Genomic DNA, 16,025 nt, shown 5'->3' with positions numbered 1-16,025 from the left:
AACACACCCTATAATCCCATGATCGTTGTTTTGGACGTGGGCATGTTGTTGTTACTGCTCCTAGATTATAGGAGTTGCTTGAGCTTTATCCGAATATCAGTTCAATTTTAAAATAAATTTAATTTAAAGCTGAAATTAAATCTTTTAAGAAAATATTATCTTTAAATAAAATCTTCAAAAACCGAATAATAATTTTCTTATCTTTTGAAAAACAAAATCTTTTCCTTAAAAGATTTTCTATTGAACTGATTTTTATTTAGAGAAAAATGGTTACCTATTATTTAGGCATGATTTACTCAACTTTATAATTGAACCGTTATACTTCTTCACTCCTAAGTCTAGTTCCTCTTTAATTGTTAAGTTCCTTTAACAGATTCGATGAGTGCAATTTAGTTTGTTCCATAGAAAGGAACAAACTCTCATTCTCAAATAAGACTACCAATGTTCCTTACTAACATTACTTGATCCTTTTACAATGGAACTAGAAAATAAAACGCCTTGCTTTTATTCTTCTTGATCCAATGCTGCTCCAGTATCAACTTCTAGAAACATCTTTACTTAGTCTTTGAAATCCTCTCTTGACTTCTTCCTTGACTTAGTATTCTCTTTGTTCCTTTCAATGATACCTTAAAATTCATACACTTAAATAACTCATTAGTTCACTACTTATTGCATCTTTGTTCTTTTGTCATCATCAAAACTAGGGTTCAACAATGAGATTGATTTAGATTATGATTTTAAACATGTTTATATATGTTTAAAGAAGGTTTCTTGATTTTTTAAAGTTGCTCGAATTTCAGAAAGGTTTTATTGATGGAGTTTTAAGAATTTTAATTACTAGTATGGTAGTACTATGCTAGGAATTAAAAGTAATTGAAGTTTTGATATTAAAATTAGTTTTTGAACATATTTAAAGGGGATTTTAAATATTTTAGAGTTGCTGTATTTTTTATTTAAGAGTATTGATTTTAGTTAAATTGATTTCTAGGCGGAGAATATTTCGTAGGGAACTTTTAGAGAGTTAAAAGTGGCCTACAAGCTAGTTTACACGAGGTACGTACATAATTGCATGCTATGTGATTAGTATCATATTTAAGAGATTTTTAATATAGGAACTTATTATGTTCATATATATATATATATATATATATGATTTCTAGTATTTGATTGTTACATGTTTTATGCCTGTGTGCAAGCATGTGATTTGAGATTTATTATGAATACTAGATTGTATGTTTGTATGGAATAATTGATACAAGCACGAAAAGAAAGTTTATTTATTGATTCGCATGAGGAATTTATATACGTTATCGATATTGAATCATGTTATTCATGTATTCCTGGCAAGTATTATTTTTTTTATCTTATGAGGATTGCTGGCCTTATTTGGTAAGTTAGAGTTATGCCTATATAAAGGTAAGTTGGATTGCTGGCTAGGTTCAACAAATAAAAAGGATTGGATTAAAGGAAGTAATTTTGGATTGTAAGTTGTGATCACTTATTAATTCCAAAGATAAAAGAAGTTCATTGTGATTAGTTGATTATTTCCGTGTTGCTTGTATGTGTGTGTCATTACAAGTAATAATTGGTAATTAACGTAAAGTGTGACGAGAATAGTTGTAGACTTTAGACTGGTGCACGTATAGACTTGGACATTGGGACTTGGGGTTATGGTGAGCGTGCCATAACTTTTTCTAGGATGGATTGATCCCCATTCCTCTTTTAGCTCAAAGGTTCCTCGATATCACAGGTCATTCGGGAATACGGAGTCATGACCGTATTTCGTCTTCGTAATGAAGGCTGGTTGGTAGGACAACTCAGGGTCCAATAACTATTCCATTTAAAGCAATAAAAATATGTTTAGAGTTTAGCAGTAAAAGTTGTCTGCAGAATGTTATATGATTATGTTATTATTTATCCCTGCACATTGTTATGTAGTATCATGTTTAGGCATGCTTATGTTTGATATGTAGTACTCAGCTTTGCTGATTACGTGCTTTGTTTGTGTGTGGTTGATCATGGCTTTGCCTTATTGATCCCGTGATGATCCTTTATGGTGAGCAGATTCAGTATAGCATTGACCTTACAGGTTCGCAGATGTGCATCATTGGGAATCTGGAATGGAGAGAATGTGTAACTAGTATAGTTTATTTTCTGCATTGTTAAGAACATATTTTATTTCAGTTTGTTTGAGTTGTTTAAGTTGGTTTGTTTAAGTCCTAAACACTTATTTATTTACTTATTGAGTTTTAATAAAGATAAAGTTTAGTTAGTTGTTTTCTGCTGCAAAATTTTGAATAAGCCGATACGTTATCACACGGGCGATAAACTTGGGTAATTTTCTAAGTTTTATATTATAATGGTATTTCTGAAAAGAGAGAATTATCGGGGTGTTACAACCCTGAGTTGTCCTACTAACCATCCTTCATTACGAAGACGGAATACGTGAGCCACTACGTATTCCCGAATGGCCTACGATATCGAGGAACCTTTGAACTAAAAGAGGAATGGGGATCAACCATCCTAGAAAAGCTATGGCACGCTCACCATAAACCCAACTCCCAATGTCCAACTCCAGACGTGCATAGTCTAAAGTCTACAACTATTCTCGTCACACTTTACGTTAGTTACCAATTATTACTTGTTATGACACACACATACAAGCAACACCGAAATACTCAAATAATCACAAATGAACTTCTTTTATCTTAGGATTTAATAAGTGATCACAACGTACAATCCAAAATTACTTCCTTTAATCCAATCCATTTTATTTGTTGAACCTAGCTAACAATCCTACTTACCTTTATATAGGCATAACTCAAACTTACCAAATAAGGCCCACAATCCTCATAAGATAATAAAATAATACTTGCTAGGAATACATGAACAACATGATTCGATGATGCTCTATAACGTATATCAATTCCTCATGCGAATTAATAAGTAAACTTTCTTTTCATGCTTGTATCAAATAATCTATACAAACATACAATCCAGTACTCATAATAAATCTCAATTCACATGCTTGTACACAGGCATAAAACATGTAATAATCAAATACTAGAAATCATATATATATGAACATAATAAGTTCCTATACATGATACTAAAAATCTCTTAAACATGATACTAATCACATAGCAAGTAATTATGTACGTACCTCATGTAAACTAGCCTGTAGGCCACTTTTAACTCTCTAAAAGTTCCCTACGAAATATTCTCCGCCTAGAAAACAACAAAATCGAAATTAACAATCTTAAATAAAAATTAGAGCAACTTTAAATTATATAAAATCCCCTCTAAATACATTTAAAAGTTCATTTTAATATCAAAACTTCAATTATTTTTAATTCCTAGCATAGTGCTACCATACTAGTAATTAAAAATCCTTAAAACTCCATTAATAAAACCTTTTCTGAAACTACAACAACTTTAAAAATTAATAAACCTCCTTTAAACATATATAACATATTTAAAATCATATTCTAAATTGATTTCATAATATCTAATACTCCCTCCGTTTCCTAAAGATCTTCGACGTTTCTTGTTGAAGGAGAAACGTTATTTGAAGAAGAAGAAAAGTGCTTGAGAGGAAAAATGAAGGAACGAACGAAGAGGAGAGAGAAAAACCGAGAGGGTGAATGGCGTGAAAGGCATGTGAAGAAGAGAGGAAAAATAATTTGTGTGGGGAAAAATAATTGGGTATTAGGAAAAAGAGATAAGATTTAATGAAATTTGATGATGAACAAGATAAATAGCTTAGGACTTTAATCATCAACATGACTCTTTTTTCTTTTATCCTTTTAGGATTTTTAGGTTCCTCAGTTACATTAGACTTCTTTTTCAATATAAATTAGTATTTAAAACTTTTATCAAAACATGCTTTATTAAAATATTCTCAATTTTATTAAGCCGTGAAAAATAATTTCATTTGACTTTTAAAATAGTCAACCTTTTTAAATAGTCAACTCATTTCAAAACTAATTTGGGTTTAAATATAAATATATAAATACTTAAATATATTTATAAAATCCTTTAACATTATGGGGGATTACAAGGGAGATCATTTAGAGTCGTCATTCACTTAGCTTATGATTTAGCTTCTGTTGGAACTCTGAAACACTTAAGTAATTAGTAATATTTCATGAACGATTTACTTGGTTGTAAGGACTAATTAATTTGAGTTTGGTATGCTTTAATCTAGCCTTGCATTTATTTCCAAGGAGATAAGTGTCGCGGTAGCGCTCCCGTCGAATCGAACCCTCGTGGAATTTTCCCCTATCTCGAGTTTATTAAATGAAGAAGGGTCGGGTCGGCGGGGGTGTTACACCAACGTTGCTGGAATCTTCTTCCACATGCCTTCATCGTCGCTGCGTAGATCTTGTTGAATCAGATCCAGAATTTTGGTTTCATTGTCGTCGCCGCATCGCTGCATCCTGATCCAGGATTTTAGGTTTTTTATTTTATTTTGTGAGTTTAATTATTTGTCAATGTTTTGGAATTTTAGGTTAATGTCACACATATCTTATTCGATTAATCTAGGGTTGTGTTTAGGTTAATTTGTCAACGTCAACGTCAACGTCACCCAGATCTTCTTCGATTCATTTTGGTTTATTGTATGAACAAAAATTTTAATTTCGTTTTGTTGTCGGATTAATCTAGTGCTGTGTTTTTTTGATGTTCTTTGTTTTATGTGCGGGATACTGGCATTTCACCACTATATACCTTATTAATTATGTTGTAAAAGTTTGTGTATACTATTTTTGCTACGCTAAAGAAATTCGTTCGTAGAATTTGTGATGTTTACGGTTTTTTTGATATATTTAGGAGTAAAAGAAATGATAAAAAAAAATTTATTCTTTTTTTTTGGGTCACAAGGGCTGCGATTATGGCCAAAACCGCATCCCTTTGTAGAAAGAAGGATTGCGGTTTGGGGCCTAAACCGCAACCCTTTATTGTGAAGGGATGCTACGGGAAGGGCGGCTGGCCAAAAACTTGGCCCTTACGACTGTTTTGACCGCAACCTTTCCACTGGTGAAAACAATTGCACTCGTATTGAGCTACCTACGTACCCTAGGTGTTACATAAGTGGAGTGATCTCACACTGCAATTTTATGTGATAATGGGGACTCAAGCTGCACGTAGTTCTCTTATACTAATAGCTGAAAGATTTTTCTTCTTTTTTTTTCTTTTTTTTTGATGGGCTAACCCCTTACAAAATGTTTACCAAATATTTTTCCTTTCTGTCATCTGATAGGCATGAGAAAATTAAGGATCTTTGTGGTAGACAAGAGCTATGTTGGCGATCTGCTTGATGCGATAACTGAGAGCATGACATTGGCCGGTTTGTGTCCTGACCATCCAACTGAGGATAATGGTAGTTGTTGTGGAGATTTGACCCTACAGGACTTACCCTTGGGCGTCTAGAAATGGAAGAATCTGACGTTGTTCGACGACTTTGCGGAAAATATCAACTTGTGATTGCGGTTGAGGGCGCACCGACACTATCCTTACATGTACTTCTTTGTGGGTTGGACTAATGATGCCTCGATCAATCTCCGGCTTTGAACTTTGTAGTAAAGATCATGGCATCGATCAGTGTCATGCCCATATTGGCGACAATAAGTGCAGTGTTTTTTCATGTCTATTCTAGGAAGGGGTAAACAACATATACGCTGGGGATTGAATTATACCTTGGCTCCGAAGACGATCATACACCATACTCAATGATTCGTCCATCTTAGCAAAAATCTTTGGATTTGCATTGGGAGTTTCAAGATTTTCCCGAGGTCGTTTTTCTTGCAATTTCAGAGCATCTATGTCGAAGCCATGTTGCTCCATGTGGTTGTGGCAGGTGTACTTGATATTAACCATGTGATTATAATAGAAATCATTTAGGTTCCGCAACAATAAGCATGAACGCTTGATCAGTAATAGGGAAACGAAGTTGTGAGCAGGTATGAGTGCATCTCGAACAGAAGTGCAAAAAAGTTTCTAAGGCGCTTTGACTCAATGTGACTAGCTTGAGTTCTTGACATCAGTTTGTTTATGCTCGAGATCCCAATTAACGAAGGTTTGGCTAGCGATTTCCCAGCTGGCTTTATGCACATAATCCAAAGAATACTACCAGTCCAGAGCTGATTCTTCTAAACACTTATCAAACATCATGGGGCAATCTTCTTCTAGTATTCCCAACTAAGTGGACAAAAGGATCACAATTCCCATCAAATTTCCTAATCTGTGGTAACTCATGATAATAATCTTCATGTTGATATCCTGGAAAGAAATCAGTTATTCGTGTGACCCTATCTGATAATGCCTACTACATTAAAGTCTAGGTCAAAATCATCAATCCTAGATCTCTTCTTTGAGTCATTATCATCATTATTGTCTAGAGGATTGCCGACACATGATTCCTCTGGTGCTTCAACGAACGTATCATGAGTGCCAATGCTTGGAACTCCTACTTCTTCCTCATCATCCTCACTGTACTCCAGCTCTGTTTCTTGAGCACTTACATCTGGTATGGCTGTTAAGATCCTATTCGTCCATGAATTTTCAGGTCCTGCTAGAATACTGTTGATAGTGTAACCATCCAACCTAGTGCCCTCTTCTTCGTTTAGATACAATACAGACTTCTCGGTGTTGGAAACGGTCATAATTTTTGGATCGCCAGAAATAGTCACAACACCCTGATCAGTGAGAAGCTTTACTTTTTGATGTAGAATAAAGGTCATTGCTTTATTTTCATGCAGTCTTCCTAGTAAGAGGCTAAAACATGCTTGAATGTTAATGACCATGAATTCCACCTTCCTTTCCACAAGACCACATTTAATGAGGAGGCTGATTAAACCTAATACTTCTCTCTTGGCATTATCATATGCTCTGACCACCTGGTTGGATGTTACCAGATCTTCTTCTGATTGATTGAGTCTTGTTAGCACACAGAAAAGGCAAACGTTGATTGTAGAGCCATTGTAATCAATACTCTAGGTATTACCCAACCATTACAACGTACAGTGATATGTAATGAATTGTTGTGGTTGATATTATCAAGGAGATCATTGTATGTGAACATGAGAGTTTGATCTACACCATGAATGAGCCCCACCATTTGGTGAGGTGTTATGGAAGAGCTTATAAGGCTTCATTGAGATGCTTTAGAACTATTGTCCTATGAGTCTGGGAATGTATTAACAACTTACAGCTGCAAACATTAGCATTTACTTCTTTCATGCACTTGACAGCATCATTGTCTTTGTTACTATCTTTTGCCATTGGCTCCTTGCCCTTTTCTTTCCTTCTCAATACTTCCAAAGGATTTTCATCCTCTAAATGGAATGGTTTAAAATGACGACCTGCTCTCTAGTTAAATGAGATATGTCCATCTACTCCTCTTCACTAAGATCATTGAGACAGATGGAGCGCCGATATGTATTTTGAGTGGTGAAATGACCTCCAGTGCTTTTCTCCACAATTGTCAAGACCAAAGAGGCATTTTCATCAGCATCATAGTCCAAAATGAATAAAGCACCCATAATCCATGGTTTCACATGGCTCTTTGTTGAGAGTGAAACTGGGGTCTTTACAAGGCATCATTTTGACCTTTTCTTGAGTGGATAGTCATAAACCAAGCACTTATAAAGCTATTGTCAATTCATACATTTGGGGAATTGTCTTGCAGATTAACTGGATTGGTTCGCATCCGTCTAACATATAAGAGATTGCATTAATGGAAAATGAAGGTTTATGATTAGGGAGGGGGGTTTTATGATGTTGGGTTGAGAGTCAGTTGGTTTAGTGGTAGTGGACCCTAAAGAGATTTTTTCATCATCCACAAGATTTTGAATCTGATGTTTAAGCCATGCATTTTTCGATATTATGCCCTAGGCTTTGATGATATTCACAATTTTTGTTTTGGTCATAACTAGGGTAAGGATTTTTACCTTCAACAACACTAAGTAGTCTAGTCCCATTCTCTTTCAGATATAATACATGTTCACCTAATTTCATGGCTTCAGGACAATTTACAGCCCTAAAAATCTTTTCAAACTCCCTAATCCAACTATATAAGAAGGTATGGTCAATTTACCTCTTAAAATACGGTGGTTTAATCTTAGCTAGTCTTTCAAATATGTCCCCGGCGGGATCGGGACGCTCAATTCTTTCTTGAGTCAATTTTTCTGGAAGTAGGCAAATAGTAGAAGGTAAGGCGTTATCCTTGTTAGCTATTCTACTGCGCGACCTGAAATTATAACGTAATTCTACTTTAGATTTCGATACACAACTTGTCATTCTCTACAAAGGCAACAATTGATACAACCATACAAGGTCGCATCAAAATACAATTCTCATGAAGTTACAATAGTGCCACATTCATTCATTATAAATCATTATCAATTATATAATCATTCGTGAACATCATTCACATCAACAATATATACACATGAGGATCAAATAAAATTCAATGACAACAACAAAATAAAATATTTTCCATTTGCGACAGCGTACTAAAAAATTCTTGCTCCCTTTGAATAAGTAAATATTTACTTTTATTCCTCAAAATGATGATGCTAATATTTTTCCAATCAATAATAATTAATAAATATACTTATTCTTTAACAAAGATAAATATATTAAAGAAATAAATTTAAACCATTATATAACTTGTCCCAACTAATCTTAAAGCACATAGTCTATGGAGATACATTATCAGTCTTATCTTCCAAGTCTTCATCATCCTCACCCTCTTCTGATAAAGAAAATTTTGGTTCACCAAAAATGGTCCTCATAATGGCATAATAGATATCCTTTCGGGTTTGACCCCTAGCACGGTCAAACTCCTGAATAATCTCATCATTGCTATTAGGATTGCTAACTTTGAACACATGGCACATCTCCAAATCTAGGCTAGTGAAACTATCACAATCAGAATCAGACCCTTCATCATTCTCATCATCATTCAACACAACCGGGTTGGAGTAGCTTCCTACTCGAGTATCTTCTCGATTAGTCATATCTCTAGGTCTGTTTACTGATGAATACGACATATAATAATAAATGACACTCTCACTTAGCATATGTTCCCAACAATAACAATAAGCAAGAATAAACAATAATTTAAAGCATAGGAATAGCATAAAACAATGAAGCATGGAAGAAAAATATAAACATATTGAACTAACTATTTAATGCAGACATATAATATATCTATCCTATAAGACTTGCCTATAATACCCACCTCTCACAAACTTAAACAAGCAACCAATATAAACTAGGAGTATTAAAATAAATAACTAACCCCCCCCCCTCCCAACACACACACAAACACACACACACAAACACACACACACACACACACACACACACACACACACACACACACACACACACACACACACACACACACACATATATATGTATATGTATACACACACACACATATATATATGTATATGTATACACACACACACACATATATATATATACATAAAATTTGGAAATAGAGAACCAAAAAAATAAAATAAACAGAAATTTTGGACCTAAAAAATTAATTCGAAACCAAAAAATATAAAATATTTCAAACCAAAAAATATTTTCGAACTTATTTGTAAAATTTTGAATTCTTGAAACATGTTTCTTAAGTGACTCAAGAATTTTTTGGTTCATTTTGAAGTACTAAAGTTACTTAATTTAGATGGAATAGACAATGGAAACAGTTGTCCAAAAACCAAACCAGACATCAATTTAGAAGATGAAGTATGGGCGCGACTGTATACTCCTCTGACCTACGATATCGAGGAACCTTTTAAATAAAAAAAGGACACGGTGATCAATCCGCTCCCAAGAAAAGCCATGGGCTACCACCATGTACTCCAACTCATACTAGTCCAACACTTCAGAGGTGCACAAGTCGAAAGCTTATTGCTATTTACTTTTCACTTTAAATTATTAATAAGTTATGTACTTGTTATGACTCACAAAGTAAGATAAACAACATAATCATCAAGGATACGTAAACTTCTGTGTTTTATCGTAGGATTAGATAAGATGATCATCAACTTAACAACCCAAGAATAATTCCAATATTAATTCCATAACCATTATTTATTTGTTGATCCAAGTCAACAACCAACCAACTTTTCATAGGTGAATAACCAACTTACCAAATAAGGTCCTCGGTTCTCATAAAGTAATTAAAATAATCAAAAGGGAACAACATGGTCCAATCCATGAGCCAATAACAACATACTTATTAATCCCTCTTGTGAATTAATAAAATAAAGTTCTCAATCCTAAATGTTTGCATTAATCATCCATGCAAACATAATATAATCATCATAATCAACATGATTCACACAACAGCCTAAAACATGCAATTTCACTTGAATATAAATCACATATGAACTATAAATAGTTTCATATACATGATACTACATAAATCTCATCCTTAGCACATGATACTAATCCAACCAACATATAAGTATGTACGTACCTTGTGTAGACAAAATGCGAGGCTACTTTAACAAGGTTAATAGTCGCCTAAAGAGAATTCTCTGCTACTAAATATCAGCGTGACCACAAATCAATACTCTAATAAATTTCCAACAACTTTACAATACTTGAAACCCTCCCTAAAAGTATTTAAAAACTTTTTAATTATTAAAACTTCAACTACTAATACCTCCTATTATAATACTACCATACTAATCATTAAAAACCCTCAAAAGCTCATTCTTTGACAACTAAAACTACATCATAAGCATACTAATAAAATTCTAGCAACTTATAATGTGTTTAAAACCCTTTAAAATATGCTCAAACATAATCATAAGAGTACTCAATTTCATAAACTATAATACCATACTATGAATTTCCAACTCATAAAACAGTAAAAATCCATGCTTTTGATACTTAAAACTTTACTTTAAACATAATAAATAAATCTAAAATTTAATTACTTCACTATATAAGTTATATAATTAAAAATTTATATTTAAATCATCAAACTATAAACAATCATGAAAACGTTAAATCAATCCTTAAAAACATAAACTTAACCTTCAATACAAATAGAGGAGAAAAATATAACCAAATTAAAGAGAGGAAGGAGAAAGGGAGGAAACGGCAGCGCAAGGGGAGGCGCTGGTGGCTGCACCCTCTGCTGCTGTCGGTCGATGGTGGTGGCCAGTGGGCAACTGCCGGTCGGACGAAGGAGGAGGGAGCCAAGAAAGAGAAAAGGAGAGGAGGGGAGGAGATTTGAAAAAAAAGAAAAGGAGGAGAAAGAAAAGAGACAAAATAAAGTGGAGAGATTTTGGGTAATTTTAGGGTTCATATAGTTAACTCTTTTGGGCTCAGAGAATTGTGTTTGGGCTTTCAATAATTATTTAATAATTGGGTACTTGAGCATAGTTGGGTTCCACAAATCCATTTTAAAATCAGTTTTACTAAAATCAAAAGGATGTTTAAGCTATTTATAAAATTCATAAAATTACAGGGGATTATAGATGGGGTTTGAGCACTTGAAAGGGCTATATAAGACTGATTTGGAGTTTGTTTCAACCGATGAAGCTCCTAGTGACTTGTTTATAATTCAAGTTGGTTTTATCTTCAAATGAAACAAGCTATGTGTTCCTAGCTAGATGTAGTGCGTGTGAACTTTTGGTTCGTGAAGTACATGGTGGAGCGATTGTTGGACACTTTGGCATTCAAAAGACACTTGATACTTTGAGAGAGCACTTCTATTGGCCTAGCATAATCAAAGATGTTCACATGGTGTTAGTAAGTGTGCTACTTGTCAAAGATCTAAAAATACGTTGCATAAGGGTCATTACACTCCCTTACCTGTTCCAAATCATCCATGGGATAGTGTGAGCATGTATTTCATTGTTGGCTTGCCTAGGATTCAAAGAGGCAAGGATGCTACAATGGTGGTTGTGGATAGGTTCTCAAAGATGGAACATTTCATTCACATGCACAAAACAAATGATGCTTCACATGTGGCTGATTTGTACTTCAAATAGGTAATTAGGCTACATGGCATACCTAGAAGCATAGTCTCGGATAGTAACTCAAAGTTCCTTAGTCTTTTTTGGAGATCCTTGGAGAAGATGGTGGGAAGAAAGCTCTTATTTTGCACTAGTCATCACCCCCATTCCCCTAAACTGATGGCCAAACTAAAGTTACAAATAGAACTCTTGGTTTTTTATTGCGTGGTCTTGTGAGAAAAACTTAAAAACATTGGGATGTGAAGCTTGCATATGCGGGATTTGCTTACAATAGGTCTTATTCACCCACTACTTTGCATTCTCTATTTGAGGTAGTGTATGGTGTTAATCCGTTTCTCCGTATTGATTTTGTTTCTCTTCCTGAAAATGAGATACTTACGGAATCTAAGAAGAGGTTGGAGGTTTTCAACAAGACTTGTGCTCAAGTGAAAGCTCTAATTGAGAAGATGAATGCACAATACAAAGCAAGAGTTAACAAACATAGGCGCGAACCTAAGTTCAAAGAAGGTGACTTGGTATGGGTTCATTTGAGAAAAGAGATGTTTCCAAGCAAGACCCCCACCCCACCCCCACCCACCCCCACCCCCCCCCCCCCAACCCTTAATGACTAACAGCGTTAAACTTCATTAGTCATTAATCCCTAATCTCCTCTAACCGTAATTAACTAACCTAAACCTACTTCTAACCTTAAACCTAACCGTAAAATACCTTACCCCTAACACCCCACCCCACCCCTACAGGCTGAAGCACTACCCCTTCCTCCACCACCCCTGCAGCCCCCCCTTCCTCCTCCCCCTTCCCCCGCATCCACCATCTCCTAAATTTCTTACACTCTCCCCTTCTCTAAGATCCTAAAACCACTCCCAATCTTAGTAGTGATGAACTCAAACTCCCCACCTCCATGGGAACTCCTGCAAAAAGCTCTAACTTTCATCAAAATCACCAATTTCTCTCTCCTCTCCCTCTATCTCTTCTTCTTTATGTTCTCTTCTTCCCTCTGTCCCCTCACATTATTCTCCACCACCACCCCTATTTCTCATTCCAATGCCCCTTTCGCTCCTCCTCCATTACCGACGCTTCTAGAATGGGAAATGTCGACGCAAACGATACAATAGTTGACGACTTTAATGTTGGCGATTTCGACACAAAGATAGCAAACGAAATGGTCGCTAATTTCACCTGGAAAGATGAGGAGAGGGAAAATGAAATGAAGGAAGTTAGGGTTAGGGGGGTTGAGCGATTCAACAAGGGAGGGGGAGGGGGAGGGGGGCTTCGGAGGTGGTGGGGAGGGGGCTGCTGGGGTGGTGGGGTAGTGGGGAGAAAGGGTAAGGGGTGGGGGAGGGATGGTTAGGGTTAGAGTTAGGGTTAAGGTATTAGATTAGGGGGTTAGGATTTGTCTTAGGTTTAGGTTTAGGTTAGTTAATTAGGATTAGGGCCTAATGCCTAACAGATGTCTGACACCGTTAGTCATAAGGGCAAGTTGATGTATTTTTTGAAAAGTGGAGGGTATATGGTGAATTTGGAAACTTGTAAGGGTATATGGTGCAAAAAATAATTTGTTAGGGGTATATGGTGAAAAAACTGTACTTTCATTATTGGTGATCTATCTCCCTATTATCATGATGAGAATATGAGGCAAATTCTTTTGAAGAAGGGAAAATGATGCATATTCTAAGGCAACTAGTCAAGATGAACCTATTACACTTCTTATGGAACATATGGGGTTCACTTTGATGGCTCAAAGGCAAGCTTTTGTTACTTTGTTTCTTTGACTAAAGATGTAACTAGTTAGCATTTTCAATTAAGTGTTCTAATTAGTTAAAATATTAGTCAAATTAGTTTGAGTTGTTTTTAGTTATGTTTCGTTGAAATAAGGTTTGAAATATCTAGCTAAATTTGGTCCATGTGAGTCTTAGTTGTCATGAATTATATTTGAGAAAGTATCCTTAAATTTGAGTTGTAAATCGTGTGCAAGGAAGTGTTGTTGTTGCCATGTGATTCTAGAGTATTTAAGGAAAGATGTGCACTTCTTTCCTTATGCTTGTGTTTCCTTAAGTTCTAGCTAATTTCTAGGCTTCAATTAAGGGGAAAGTTTCCTTATTTTCCCTTATGTTAGTCGAACTTTTAGTGTGCTTGGAGGGAAATGTTTTCTTGCTTAATCTATTATAAATAGTAGCTCCTAACCATGTTAAAGTTAGAGTGATTTTATGATTAAACATTATTGTTTAGTTTGTGAATGTTTCATAAACCTAAATTTCCATTAATAAACTTGATTTTCAAGAGTAATTATTTAGTTAATTTTAGGAGCGATTTGAGGGTGTGTAGTATTCTTTGTTGAGTAATTAGTAGTGATTACTTAGCAAGAAATATCATTGTCACTTCTAGTTTCGGATTACTTGTGATTGTTGCATCAAAGGAACATTTCTTTTGAATACTTAGCTTACGTAGCTTGGTGTTCATATCAACTACCGTCTCTCAACAAACACACATATAAATAACATATCGAAATCTTCAAACATAATCCTTGGCAAATGACATAATACGAGAGCCATCAAAAGATCATGCAAAATGACCATGAGAAAATCATACGTTGTTCCCCCTAAAACTGCTGATGATGAAAGATCGAACCTATAAGTGGCTTTAACTTTTTGCAATGACATCTTCATTTTTCTCCCATGAGGATGACGATATCCAAAATTCATTGGCAAAGACATCAACTTTTCGAACTTTTTATATTTACTCTTGATATCTTTTATTAGAATTAATTATAATTTAGTGTTCAAGTAATTGTTTTGATCAGAATTCATGAACCAATATTCATTTAAGGTCGTTTCATCATTGACAAATTTTCATAACAGAACAACAATTTGGTATAGAAATTACATAAATAACATCATTTATTATAAAAATTATAAAAATAACAACATTTTTTACATAGAATAAACACAATGCCAACTAATGGTCTCAACAAGAACATTGTTATGGTCAAAATATGCATGACATAACGTCAGATGAACAACGTCTAGACAATAGATTAGTAACGTAATAACACTTGGAACGACAGTTGAGTCCGTCTGGACGACGGATGAGTGACGTCTGGACGACGGATGAGTGACGTCTGGACGACGGCCGAATGACGCTTGGACAACAGGCGAATGACGCTTGGACAACAGGCGAATGACGCTTGGACCAGAGACGAGCAACGTCTGAGCGACATATCATAAACGTCGTGACGACAAGAAAGTAACGTTGCGACGACAAGAAAGTGACGTCGTGACGACAACAAAGTGACGTTGCGACGCAAGGTGAGTATTGTCGCGACGCCCGAAAGCCAGCAGTCGACGCCCAGCAACATAACCAACTCATAAGAAATCCCTAAGTTCTAGGAGGCGGTTACCAATATCAAAAGAGAGTCAAAAGTTGTTCCTATGTTTGTGGGATCCTTATTTCCACTCACTTGACTATTCAATTGACACATGAGATAAAGGATTACTTGGGAACCAAGGTCAAAACAGTTGGAGAGAATCAAGGAGCCAATCAAGGACAGTTACAACTGATTTATACTCTATGTGACACCAGCAATACTAACCGACGCGACGGATGCAGTCAACCGACGTGAAGGAGCAATAGACCAAACGAAGTTGTTGCAACCGCTCCTCTAATCAAGGAAGCACTTATTACTGCCCTAGAACGTGTCAAAGCAATATACATTACTTGGAGGAGTCTATAAACAACAAGAAGACTAAGTCATAAGTACAACCACTATGTCCTACATTGTAGGAGGCAAATGTCTCTTCGGTCAACCACTTACAACCGCCTAAAGAGCTATAAAAGGAGAACACATCAGCATTATTAAAGGGAGAGGAAGAGGAGACAACCTAGAGAAAATACATCACCAAAGGCCATCCTCACTCAAATACTTTTCACTCCACGATCATCAAAGTAATTGTATTTTCTCAAATATACTCTTGTATAACTCTTCCCTTAGTCAAATACTTTAGATTATCAATGATT

Source organism: Beta vulgaris, chromosome 8 (assembly GCF_026745355.1).
Source record: "Beta vulgaris subsp. vulgaris cultivar EL10 chromosome 8, EL10.2, whole genome shotgun sequence".
In the NCBI taxonomy this organism is placed as follows: domain Eukaryota; kingdom Viridiplantae; phylum Streptophyta; class Magnoliopsida; order Caryophyllales; family Amaranthaceae; genus Beta; species Beta vulgaris.
This window is presented reverse-complemented; position numbering follows the sequence as displayed.